Source organism: Cebus imitator, unplaced genomic scaffold (genome assembly GCF_001604975.1).
Source record: "Cebus imitator isolate Cc_AM_T3 unplaced genomic scaffold, Cebus_imitator-1.0 Scaffold794, whole genome shotgun sequence".
Taxonomy (NCBI): Eukaryota; Metazoa; Chordata; class Mammalia; order Primates; family Cebidae; genus Cebus; species Cebus imitator.
Genome location: NW_016108109.1, coordinates 71,325 through 77,020, shown reverse-complemented (window position 1 = coordinate 77,020; position 5,696 = coordinate 71,325).

Sequence of the window (5,696 nt, the reverse complement as noted above, 5' to 3'; positions counted from 1 at the left end):
GTGACAGAGCAAGACTCTGTCTCAAAAAAAAAAAAAAAAAAGAAAAAGAAAATTCCGATTGTTTCCTTTCTTTGCTTCAGGTTCTAAAGAGACACTCTCTTTTCTGAACTACCAGGAAGGTATAAAAATTGTCTCGACCCATAACCGGTAGTCACTCCTCATCAATGGAGTCACACATGCAGCTACTTCTGGGTTGAGAACCTTCCATGTTGTGCAAACAGATGACTCTGCAGACTCACTGTCAGGAGTTATTGTTTGCAGATTTCTTCTCATTTGGGCTCGAGGCTTAACTCAAAATTTCACACACTGAAAACTGGCCTTCTGGTCACCTTGTCTGGCCACTTGGCCACAGCCCTTCTCTGCCCGGCCCCATGCTTCTGCCCCACAGGCCTGCAGCTGCGCTCCCCACCCAGGCTAGCACAGGGGTGAGGGGAGCGGCCGGCATTTTACCTTAAATTCTAAAAAGAAAGTTCTGTGAAATCTGTGATATTTTTGCGGGAGGAGAGTCGTGCATTTCAAACTTGTTAAGGTAAAAATGCACGCAGTGGGTGGGGCGCGGTGGCTCACGCCTATAATCCAAGCACTTTGGAGGCCAAGGTGGGCGGATCACCTGAGGTCAGGAGTTCAAGACCAGCCTGGCCAACATGGTGAAATCCCGTCTTTAAAAAAAATAAAAATAAAAATAATAAATAAATAAATAAATAAATGCACTCACTGGTGTGGGTGGAGCAAAATGAGCACAGGACTGTAGGAAGAAGTTTTCCTTAGAATTTGACTCCCAGCTGAGGAATATGAGCCTCATCAAGAAAACTGCCGAATTTTCGGGACCCTGTGAGGGTAGAATATGCTGTATTAGCAAAAATCCCAATTAGCCTGTTCAGAAGAAATAGGGTGACCTTGGGAAGTAAAGCTGTGCTGGAAACAGTCACCATCCGAGGAGGACCAGAAGCCAGGGACCCTGGGGAGGCTTATGCTTCCATTTTTCTTTTTTTATTTTATTTTATTTTTATTTTCTTCTTTCCTTTATTTTTTCCTTTCCTTTCCCATTCCTCCTCTCCCCTCCCTTCCCTCCCTTTCCCTCTCTTTCCCTTCCTTCCCTTTTCTTTCTTCTTTTCTGATGGAGTCGCCATCTGTGGCTAGGCTGGAGTGCAGTGGTGCAATCTCGGCCCCACCTCCCAGGTTCAAGCAATTCTCCTGCCTCAGCCTCCCAAGTAGCTGGCATTACAGATGTGCACCACCTTGTATTTTTAATAGAGACGAGGTTTCATCCTGTTGTCCAGAATGGTCTCGACCTCCTGACCTCGTGATCCACCGGCGTAGGCCATCCAAAGTGCTGGGATTACAAGCATGAGCCACCGTGCCGGGCCTATGCTTCCATTTTTCTATGGAGTTGGTGATAACTGGCTCCCTTGAATATTTCAAGGGAGCCAGTTTGAAAGAATCATAAAACAAACAGGGTAGTCGTGGCTGAAGTGAAAAATTTCCACATTTTCTTATTACTGTAAGGTAAAGCAGGTAAAATGTGTTGAAAATTCAAAAAGTTGAAAAATACAATGTAGAAGTTTGGCCTAATGGGCATATATTGAACCTGGGCTATGAATCACATTATTCGGCAATATGGAACAATTGAAATAATGTAATCACAGAGGGAGTCTTAACGAATGTAAAATATTTTAATCACAGAGATTAACCTTGCTACTAACAATATTTTGAAATAGCTTATGAAGCAATTTTAAACACTAAACCTAAACACTGAGCAATATTACTAATTAATATTTAGAACTTTTCAGATGAAAAGACAATAACAATTCTTCATATTCAAGTTGTGCATTGTATATGCTCAAAAGTAGTTAGAGAAAATTAGATGGCTAAAAATTCAAATACTGCAATAGAAGATGCCTGACAACACGTGTTTTCGACATCAAACTCTGAAGTTAAATTTCAAAAAGAAGCTTAGCCTTGGCCAGGGGAGGTGGTTCATGCCTGTAATCCCAGCACTTTTGGAGACCAAGGCGGGTGGAGCACCTGAGGGCAGGGGTTCGAGACCAGCCTGGCCAACATGGTGAAACCCCATCTCTACTAAAAGTACAAAAATTAGTCAGGCATGGTGGTGGGTGCCTGTAATCCCAACAGAGGCAGGAAAATCACTTGAACATGGAGACAGGAGAATCACTTGAACCTAGTAAGAGGAGGTTGCAGTGAGACCAGATTTCGCCACTGCTCTCCAGTTTGGCCAACAGAGCAAAACTCTGTCCCCCCAAAATTAAAGAAGCTTTGCCTAATGTGTTAACATAAAGTATAATGTAGGTAAAAAATTTAGAGCTAAACTCCCTCTCAAAAACAAAACAAAACAAAACTTAGCCAGACATGGTGCTACACGCCTGAAGTCCCAGCTACTTGGGAGGCTGAGACAAGAGGATCACTTGCGCCCAGGAGGTCAAGGCTGTCTTGGTGACAGAGTCTCAAACAACAACAAAAATCACTAATCCATTTATGTTCCCTCTTTGTATTTTAATTGATGATAGGTATTTTTTTTTAAGTTGGAATTCTTGCACAGGCCATGAGTGTACAACTAAATGAAATTTTAACAATCTGAACCCCGCTCTGTATGCACGACTTAGGTTGCAAAACAGAACAGCGTCAGACCCCAGCCCCCTCCTCGGGCCCTTCCCAGTCACTACCCCAGGAGTAACGATGATCTGACTCCTAACAGTACAGCTCACCTGTACTTTCAACTGTGTTTTAGCTTATATACATGGAATCATATAGCATGGCTTTGTTTGTATGTAGATTTTGAATTCCACCTGTTTGGAAACTTACCTGTATGAGTGCATGTTATTGTCATTCCTTCATTAGAATGGGTGATAGAATTATTAGATTGGTTGCGGTTTTTGTCCTCTAAAGTAATGGCATTATCTGAACACCAGGCACTGAATTTGACCATGCCACTGTAAATGCACAAGTAGTATTCACCATGGGGCTATTAGGAATACCGGTTGCTTTTTGTCTGCCATGTTGGAAATAGCAAAATAGTGCACAGAGATGAACGCTGAGCTTTTATTCAAGTAGGAATATGAGAGTTCACCAGAGAGGCATAGATCACTTCAGATCCTGGAGAAGAGAAAGTGGGCAAGCAGCTTGGGTGTGGCATTCACTTGAGAAAAGTAAGTGAATCCCTAGTACGTGAAAGGGGCAGAGAGTCTCCCTCGGTGACTCACTTTTTCACTGGGGATATGTGGAACTCAGGCCAGGGAAGAGGATCTTATTTCTCCCAAGCCCTGGAGCTAACTTGGGAAGAAGCTGGGAGACTCTGAGAGAGGACGGAGCTGGGAAGAGCTGCAGGCGTTTTCCCAGACCCAGGACCAAGAGGAGGATGCCATTTTCAATTCTGGCTCATGTCAAGGCAGACATTGTTTGGTGGCTGGATGGCAGCAGCTGCCACAGGCGTTTAAGTCTCTGGTGAGAGAGATTAAAGCACTTGTTCTGGGGGAGGAGAAGGGCCCCCATAGACAGAACTGAGCAGCAAGTGTGGCGTCCACTTTGCTTTCGGCACCGGAATTGGGCTTTCTTTCATTACAGGATTGGAATGAGAGATTTGCTGAAGTCATGGTTGCTCTTAGGTGGTGATATTTGTGGCCAGAGGTGGCTTTGCTACCTGGACCAGACTATGTAAGGCATTTGTTGGGTGCCCCAGCCTGCTCCCTTGGTCAGTCAGGGGAGTGAGCCCAACTGGTTCTGAGGAGTGAGAGGGAGACAGACCCCACTACTGCTCATCTGCATCGGGAGCATGGGCCACTCCTCCCTTCCTGTGCCAAGAGCTTGGCGCAGCTGCATCTTCTTTGCTCCTGGCTGAGGCATGTCTGCAGGCATTCAGTGCACCCTGTCACCTGTATCATGCGTTCTGGGCTGCCTGTCTGTTCCCATGCAGGAAGCATGGTGCAGCAGCACTCTCTCTGCTCATACACAGACTTGCCTCTAGGCTTCTGGCATACTCACTCCCCGCTTTTGAAGCTTGAGCCACCTCTCCCTTCCTATGCAAAGACCTTGTTGCAGTGCTGGTTTCTCTGCTCCTTCCCCAGGCATACTTTTAGGCATTTGGTGTACCCGCTTGCCTGGATTAGGAGCCTGAGCTGCCTCTCCCTTCCTGGGCACACAACTTGGTGCAGCAGTTCTCTATCTCTCCATGCCCAGACACATCTCCAGGACTGTGTAGCACTCACTCTTCTATATTAGGAGTCTGAGCCATCCCTCCCTCCCTATGCTGAGAAGTCAGAACAGCAGCAACTTTTCTTTCTTTCCTTCCTTTCTTCCTTCCTTCTTCTCTTTCTTTCTTTCTTTCTTTCCTTCTTTCCTTCTTTCTTTCTTTCTTTCCTTTTTTTTTTCTTTCTTTCTTTCTTTCCTTCTTTCTTTCTTCTTTCTTTCTTTCTTTCTGGAATGCCTGGGAGACAGAGTTGCCCATTCAACTGGAAAAAAAAAAGGGGGCTGAAACAGGGAGCCAGGTGATCTGGCTTAGCCAGTCCCATCCCCACAAAGACCAGCAATCTGAAACGCTCTGGATTGAGAGTTTCCCAGCAAGCACAGTTGGACCCGGGACAGTCCAGCTCTGTCAGGGGAAGGGTGGCTGCAATTAAGGAGGCAGTCCACCATTACCAAGGCAGTCTGCCATTACCGAGGCAATCCGACATTACCGAGGCAGCCCACCATTACAGAGGCAGTCTGCCATTACCGAGGCAGTTCTAACCATCCCCTATAAACCAAACGACAAGGAAGTTCACACAGCAGCTGGGCAGAGCCCACAGCAGCTCCGCAATACCTCTACTGGCAGACTGTGACTAGGCTACCTCCTCACTGGGCAGGGCATCTCTGAAAAAAGGCAGAAGCATGACAGGAACTTATAAATAAAGCCCCACCTTCCCAGGACAGAGCACCCGGGAAAAAAAGGTGGTTATGAGTTCCGCTACAGCACACTTAAACGTACCTGCCCACCAGCTCTGAACAGAACAATGGAGCTTGCAGCTCAGCACTTGAGCTCCTATAAGGGACAGACTACCTTCTCAAACAACTCCCCAACCCTCGTATGTCCAGAGACACCTCATAAAGGAGAGTTCAGGCTGACATCTGGTGGATATCCTTCTGGGACAAAGATAACAGAGGAAGAAACTGGCAGCAACCCTTACTGTTCTGCAGCCGCTGCAGGTGATTCCCAGGCAAGCAGGGTCTGAAGTGGACCTCCAGCAGTCCTACAGCAGAGGGTCTTGATTGTTAGAAGGAAAAGTAAGAAACAGAAAAAAATTACTTCATCATCAACAAAAAGGACATCCAGAGACCCCATCTGAAATCCATCAACTACAAAGATTACAGGTAAATAAATCCACAAAGATGGGAAGAAACCAGCACAAAATGGAAGAAAACACCCAAAACCAAAATACCTCTCCTCCTCCTCACCAGCAAGGGAACAAGGCTGGATGGAGAATGAGTCTGATGAATTGACAGAAACAGGCTTCAGAAGGTGGGTAATAACAAACTTCCCTGAGCTAAAAGAACATGTTCTAACACAATGCAAAGTAACCAAAAACATTGAAAAAAGGCTAAAGAGAATAAGCAGCTTAGAGAGGAATATGAATGAATTGATGGAGCTGAAAAACACAACACAAGAACTTCACAAAGCATACACAAGTTTTGGTAGCCAAATCGAC